The following is an 8,630-nucleotide window of genomic DNA, read 5'->3' on the forward strand; positions in this document are numbered from 1 at the left end:
TTTTGATAAATTTTTTGATTACGGGCTAAATTGTTAAAATAGTAAAAATACAATGATTTGATGTGAAATTGTTTCATGAATCAGCTGTTTTGGATGCCATAAGTATTCGTCTAGGCTCAATTTTGGGTAAAAATGGTTAATTTGCATGTTTTAGGTTCAGAGACTAAATTGAATAAAAGTAAAATTTTAGGGGTAATTTTGTAAAAATATCAAAATGAATAAATTGCATAAAATAAATTGTTTTACTGTCTAAATTAATAAATTGAATGAAATTATTAATTTAGATCAAGATCGGGTGGAAAATCTAGGATAATAGAAAATTACCGAAATGCCCCTGTACTTTGACATTTCTACAATTTAGCCAGGTAAGTTCGTAGGTTAAAATTTAACATTTATATAAATTGGTGATTGGTATTACATGATATATATTTATATATATTCCATTGTTGGAAATGAATCATTATTTGAGTTATAATATTGATTTGATGTTCGGTTTGAATTGAACGAAGGATAGAGTACAATCATGTTTTGGTGTATTATGAAAGTTTGGAGTGGAGATGGTATTGGAGGCAGATCTATATATTACCCAAGTAAACCGAGGTTACGTATTTGTTGCGAACTCTTGCGTTATACTTTCTGTTTGGCGTGTTTCAAGTGGATCAGCTCTTATGAGCTTCTATTCAGCTCTTATGAGCTTCTATTTGGCGTATTTCGGTTGGATTAGCTCTTATGAGCTTCTGTCTGGTGTGTTCAGTCTATCTGACGATGTACTCTTATCCGTAAGTCATTCTTCGAATGAAAAATCTTGGTAAGATAATATGTTTAATGAATTTGAAAGATTTGTTATTTATTAAATATTAATCTAAACATAAATAAATTCATCAGTTGAGATTATGGATGATGCTTAGGTTTGTGCTAAGCTTATGGTTGCATTATGTCGTGTTTAATATTGATGGTATACATTGAAATGGTAAGTAGTCCAATGGAAATATGCTTATGTTCATTAAAAGGGTGGTAAGATTCAAAGGTGTATTTTCTTATAAAATGGTTTATCACGTGATTGACCCCAAATGAGTTATATACATAAATGCACTAACTTGTGTATTGATGATGGTGATTAGGCTTATGCCAAGCTTGAGATTATGATTGATGTTTATGCTTATATTTGGTATTATAAAAATGAAACGGGTAAGAAAAGGTAATGAAACGGTAAGTTCATTATTCAAATTGATATGTTGAAAAAGGGATTGATGAGTTGAATAGTGTATTTATATATATGAGAAATTACGTATGTTATGGATGAATTTACTTATGAGGTGAATAAATATACTAACTAGTAAACTGATGTTGTTATTTAAGTTTATGCTTAGTAAATGAAATGAAAAGTAAGTAAATGAAGTAATTCACAGTTTTATGAAAAAGTTAATGATGGTGTATAATGATTTATAAAATCCTATAATGTTAGGAATGATAAATATATATATATGATGTTGATAGATTTACTCATTTATGAGTTAATGGTTATGTAGTTGATAAATCTTGAGGCATTGATATAGGTTTATATTTAATCTATAAAGTTCATTGTTGAAATGGAATATTATGTTTAAAGTTTATACGAGCTTACTAAGAATTCATTGCTTACGTAGTTATTTTCCTTTACTTTACAGATTATTGGAAACTCGATTGAGTTGGAAGCTAGTTGGAGATTCATCACACTATCCAGCGATTATATCGGTAGATTTGGTATCTTGATCAAGGTTATAATGGCATGTATAGGTGGACTTGTGTTTGATGAACTAGTTGTTATGTTTGGTTTGTAAATATGGTAATATGGTTGGTGTACTTTTGGCATTTTATGTCTTGATGATTTGTGTTTTTATGGTCAAATTGATGCATGTTTTGAAATGACTAAAATTGGTTTATGTTAATGTATCTTTAAATGGCCAAAATTTATGTGATAAGCTGATCTCAACATGGTCAAGATATAGTTTACTTTGGAAAGGTTTTGAACTAGATGTGCATGATGTAAATATGGTATATAAATGTCGGTTATTTAGTACTATTTGGAAATGGTTGGTTTATGTCATTTAGGTGGTTATGATGCATTAGAGGAATGGTTCAAATGGTAAGGTTATTTTGATATGGTATGAATCTATTATGGTATGGTTGATATGTATCAATTGTGATAAGTTTTGGCATGGAAACAAAATAGATGATAAATGGTAAATGTGCACGTGTTTAGGTTGATTTGATAATTATGTTTGAGGTGTCTTTTGGCATATTGGTTGTATGGATAAATGACCTATTGAATTGGTCTTATTATATATTTTAGGTATGTTGGAAAGCTTGATTGTATGTGCAAATGTCTTATAGGTGTGAGCTTGAAATGAGTGAAAGGAATGGCTTGAAATTGGTCTATTTCTTGTTCACACGACCTAAGACACAGGCGTCTATCTCAGCCGTGTGTGATACACGGCCATGTGTCCCCTGTAGTTTTTTTAAGGTTGCATTTTGAGAGTTACACGACCTAGCACACGAGCGTGTGGCTTGGCCGTGTAAACCAAGTCAGAGAGTTATACAAGCATGGGCACAAGCTGGGACACGGCCGTGTGTCCCTACTTCGAATGCCCACACAACCTGAGATACAGGCGTGTGTCTCAGCTGTGTGAGTTACACGGCCGTGTGACCCCTGTAGCATGAATTTTTTTATCTTTTGCCATAAAGTTCTAAATGTCTTTGATTTAGTCTTGAGTCGTTTCTAAAGTGTTTCTAAGGCCTCGAAGGCTTGAAAAAGGGAAGATATACATGTATTTGAATGGAATATAATGTGTTTTATAAATGATTGTAAACGAATGTTTTAAGTTAAAAAATTTCGGTAATGCTCCGTAACCTTATTCCGCCAACTGATACGAGTTAGGGGTGTTATAGTCGAATTAGGGATACAATGACCGCTTTAAATAGGCTAAAACTATAGTCCTAATTTTAGACATAACATTGATAGTTAAAACTACTATATTATGTTCTAAGTTGAGCTAAGTAGAGTGAGAATTGTGTTGTGGGGCAACTATTGTTAATTATGGTAGTTAGCTTATTGTATTGTTTGGTTTTGTTCAATAAATTACCAAAAGGGTAGATTGTTGAGGTAAGATGAGCTTATTGATGCTGAGTGGCACTCGGCAATGCCAACTACAAACTGCTATTGAAGTGGTGTAAATACTTGCCTTATTTGGTTTGTTAGTTTAATAAAGAAAATCTTTGGACCTGTTAATCTACTGTGTTATTGAAGATGCTTTGGTCCATCTATGGAAACCAATTCTTGGCTTTTAAGGATTGAATTGGATTCGAGTGAATAAATCAACCTTTGGAACATAGAGGATCGATCGGAACTGTGTTGTGCTTAGGAAATCATATCTTTGATTGATTGTGCTTTTGATAGTTATAATTGTAATAGCTATTTTCAAATAGTTACTTTGTATTCACTTAGATTCTATGTTAACAAGCCAAAATTGAATATATGTTTTGAGGTTTGTCTAGATTTTGTATGAGAGATTATTGAGTGCATTCTAATTTGTTCATTGAGGAGCTGTTTTTGTGAGAGAATGCAAACTGTTATTGTAAACATTATTGAATGTTTACTACCCAAGTTCTTAGGGAGAAGATTTGGAGGTGAGTGTTCTAGGCTTTAGGTACAAAGGCAGGATCTTTATACTTAGGGAGTGATAAAGTGTGAATCACTTATTGTATTTGTGAACAAAGATAGTGGAATTACTTTACCTTAAAAAGAAAATAATTGAATTACTCATCGAGCTAAGCTCTGCAAATGTAGAGAAATTGAACTATGTAAACAAATCCTTAGTGATCTTTATGTTTTTGTTTATACAATTTTTGCAATGCCAAGCTGTAGTGGAGTATAATATACACATTTAGCCATTTGATCAGCAACCATTGCAATTTTCATTTTAAGCAAACAAGCAACTTAAGGTAGCAACAATATTAATAACTTTTGTAACTTTTTTTATTATAAAATAAATAGCATTAAGTGAAAACAATAAAATTAAACAATCATGTTAATGATAGCACTTTCAGACTTCAAGATCTCTTGAATAGAAATCGGGGGATCCTCAAAAATCATCAAGCCCAGTGGAGTGTAATATACACATTTCACCATTTGATCAGCAACCATATTTTGAGATCAAGGAATGTGTCGAATTCTTATCTTCCAATCCCGTTTGAGAAAACCATTGATTAATTATAACTCTGCCAAATTACTACCAGCAGCACTGCCTGCTAGTAAGAGCTCTACAAAAAGTGCATTATCGCATTTGATCTCCAACTGTCTATAACCTTTCTCCCAAGCTATGTGTAGACTTTCAAGAAACACTCGAGCTTCAATACGAAATACCATATCCTTACCCACTTTCATTAAGTAACCACATAACCATTTTCCACCTGCATCTCTAAATACACCTCTAATTGACGTGTTATCATCACTAAACTGCATTGCACCATCCAAGTTCATCTTAATCCATCCGGGCTCTGGAGGTGAACAGTACTTCGCCAATACCAAGGTGTTCGATTGAGGCCCTTGTAAGTCCTTCGATATGTAACTCATTGCCTAAATTGTAACAGCTCATTTTCATTAGTGTCAGAAAAGTGGTTTTGAGACACAATTCTAACGAGTGAGTAAACATTTTAATGTTTATTTATTGTTTATCGAGTTAAATTAGAGTCGTATTAAATTTCCGTCAAGAAATTTTAAAGTTTAAATGGTTAATTAGATAAAAATGACTAAATTGAAAAAGGTGCAAAACTTAAATTTTACTAATTAAATGGGTTGAATGGCCTTGGAAATGTAAGTTGGTAGATCTATAAGGTATTTATGTCATTTACGTTGGTGGTGGACAATGAAATACATGGGTTGATTATTTTATAAGTGTTAATTAAAAGGTAAAGTAGTAAAACAATAAATAAAAGCATGTACAAGTAAAATAATGCTATCATCTTTTTCCATTTTCTTGTGTTTGCTGAAAATCACCATTATTGAGCTTGAAAAAATTCAGTCAAGTTTCCTTTGGTGCATGGTGAGGTTTTTGAACCCCATTTTTAATGATTTTTATATTTTGAACTTGTTTTAACTTAATCTACTTAGCTCCGGGGTTGAATTGTAAAGTTATAAAGAATTTTAAGGTTTTGCCATGAATTATTTAATAATATTTGTGAATTTTTTTGATAGATTATTAAGTTTAATTGTTAGATAAACATGTTTTGTTAAGTAATTTTTGATGAATTTAAAGTTTAATGACTTAATGGTGAAAATAATAAAATCCATGGTTACTGTTGTGAATTAGAGAAAGTTAGGGGCTATTTGGAACCTTAAAACATTTGGGTATTATGATATTTTATTTTATTAGTTAAATTATAAGATTTAGATTTAGGGGCTAAACGAAAAAAAGTTAAAAAGCTAGGAGTAATTTTGTAATTTCATGTTAATATGGATTATAGGTTTGAGTTGGATAATTGTAGTCAATTGAAATATTTAATTTAGTTAAATTATTATTCAGATCAAAAAAGAATCAATCGAACTTGAATCGAGGAAAAGCGAAAGTCTCAGATTAATTCTCGATTTTTGTTGATACAACTGTTGTGGTCGAGGTAAGTTTGTATGAATTTTATATTTATTAAATGTTATTTTTGTTGATTATTTGTTAATGTTATATTATTTACAATTAATTCGGTAATAATTCGATAATTGAATACTTGACGACAAAAGTCTCGTTTGAACCTAGAGAATGCTTAGGATACAAATGACATGTCATTAGGGATTATATGTTTAGGTGTTGGTCCTGAATGTCCTACCGATGGCTAAGGTCCTGTATTTTTTGCGGATTCTCCACAACTCGTGTGAGCAGTATTGTGTAGCTAACATCCCGACCCACAGCTCGTGTGAGCATTATTGAAAATGTTATGGTTATATGGAAAGGTATTATTGAGTATCCAACGTTATTCTATACTGTAACAACCTGTTTTTAGTGGTGTCAGGAACAGTGGTTTTGGGACCATAATTCCAATGAGTGAATTATTATCTTATTATTTATTTAATGTCTATGGGATTATTTTAAGTTCATATTAAAGTTTCGTTAAGAAATTTTAAAGTTTACATGGTTAATTAGGTAAAAAGAACTAAATCGTAAAATGTGCAAAAGTGAGTATCTATTAGTTTAAAAGGTTAAATGGCTATGGAAAGGAAAACTAAGGGATCTAGATAGTAATCATACCATTCTTAATGTTAGTGGACATTTATGAGTAAGATTTTGTTAATTTTTAAGTTAATAACCAAGGTTAAAATGGTAAATTAATAAATAAACTTAAACTAAATAAAACAAAATTTGTTTCATCTTTCTCACTTAGTCTCTCCACCGAAATTGAAGAAAGAAATGGCCATTTTTAGGGCTTGAAGGTTCGGCTAGCATAGGTGCTTGCATGGTATGTGATTTCGATCCCGTTTTTAATGATTTTTTATATTTTTGAGTTCGTTTTAGCTTAATCTAGCTAGCCCGGGGGTTAATTTGCAAAAATTTTAAAGGTTGAGGGATTTACCATGGTTGTTTTTAATAGGTTTTGAAGTTATTTGATAGATTATTAATCTTTGTTGTAAAATAAACATGTTTTGTTAAGTAATTTTTTATGAAATTGCAAATAGGGATTAAATTATTAAAAGTGTAAATCTATGGGTTTTATTATGAAAATTTGATAATAATGGGTTGTTTCAAGGTCCCTTGTAACGTTGGTTAACATGAATTTAGGTTAAATTGAGTAATATTCAAGTTATGAGTTTACAGACTAAATTGTGAAAATTTAAAGTATTAGGGGTAATTTTGTAATTTTATATAAATATGAATTATGGACTAAATTGAATACTAGAAGTACTTAATTGAATGAAATTATTTATTTAGATCAAGATAAACCAAAATTGAACTTAAATCAAGGAAAAGCTAAAACTTAAGATTAGTTCAACTCTACTACTACGACCCTAGTTATCGAGGTGGGTTCATATGAACTATGATCGTATTAATGTTAGTTAAATTGACTAATTACTATGTTGTTTTAATATGAACGAATCTGAATATAAATGTATCAATGTTATGAATAATTGACGGATAACAAATCTCATTTGAGCCTTAAGAATTCTTAGGATACGAATGACATGTCATTAGGGATTTCATGTTTCAGGTGCTGGTCTTGAATGTCCTACTGAAGGCTAAGGTCCTGCATTTGTTGCAGATTCTCCATAGGTCGTGTGAACAGCATCGTGTAGCTAACATTCTGACCCACAGCTCGTGTGAGCAAACCCATTTCACAGCTCATGTGAGCATTGATGTAAAGGAAAGGTTACGGTTATATGGAAAGGCACACTATGTGTGTGAGTATTCTCAAGTATGCGATGTAATTCTAGATGGTTCAACGGGTAAGAAAAGGAAATGAATGGTAAGTATGCAAATGGAATGAATTATGATCTTATGAAAAAGTTGATGAGTTAAATGATGTATATATATATGGAAATCTACATATCTTATGGTTGAATTCATTTGTATCATGAACAAGTATACTAACTTGTGAGTTGATGATGCTTGTATAGGCTTATGCTAAGCTTATGGTTTAGTTGATATTATGCTTATGCTATAAATTGTGTAAATGAAATGGTAAGTTATGTTTAAGTTTATATGAGTTTACTAAGCACTCGTTGCATATGCAGTTACTTTCCTTTGTTTTATAGATAATCGGAAGCTTAACCGGTTGAAAGCTCGTCGGAGAACTATCACACTATCCAACAGCCATTTCGGTAGTTTTTGAGTATTTTGGCCAAGGTTAATAATGGCATGTATAGGATATTTATAATGGTATTTCTTGAATGTGTAATGGATGTTTTGGTATGTTTAAGCTTTTGAAGTTATGTTTGATTTGGTGAACTTCAATGTCTTACCAGGTTATGTCATTTGGTCCCTTTTCAGTGCTTGTATATAAGGTCTTTTTTGGTATATTTGGAATGGCTTGTAATTGGTCATATGTGATATACTTTGGTGAGTAATTGAACTAGATTCTTATGCTTGGAATGTGGCAATATTGACATGTTTAGGTTAAGGATGTTTTGGTACAATTGTGGTGCCTTTGAATAGCATATTGTTAGATGAATTAGGATGTTTGAAATGGCATGTTTTGTTGTGTTTGAATGTTGTTTAAATTCCTTGAATGTGTGCCCAAATGGAATGGTTAGTTAAGCATGATTTGGCCTTGAAATGGCTTGTTTTAAGGTCAATTTTTAAGATCACACAGCCTGGGACACGGGTTGTCACATGGTCGTGTGTCATTTGAAATTTCTTAGTGTTTCGAGTCATTGAGTTATACGACCTAGCACATGGCCATGTGTGGCAACTCAGAGAGTTACATGGCCTGCGACACAGTCGTGTAACCCTACTCAATGAGTTACACGAGTGAGGACACGGTCGTGTGTCCCTTTGAGTGTTACATGGCTTGAGCTGTGTCACATGGCCGTGTGACCCCTATTTTCACATTTTTGCGACTTTTTTTTAAAACTTCTGTTTTGTTTCAAATTAGTCCTGAATTGCTTCAAA

The sequence above is a fragment of the Gossypium hirsutum genome, chromosome D12 (genome assembly GCF_007990345.1).
Source record: "Gossypium hirsutum isolate 1008001.06 chromosome D12, Gossypium_hirsutum_v2.1, whole genome shotgun sequence".
NCBI classification, from domain to species: domain Eukaryota; kingdom Viridiplantae; phylum Streptophyta; class Magnoliopsida; order Malvales; family Malvaceae; genus Gossypium; species Gossypium hirsutum.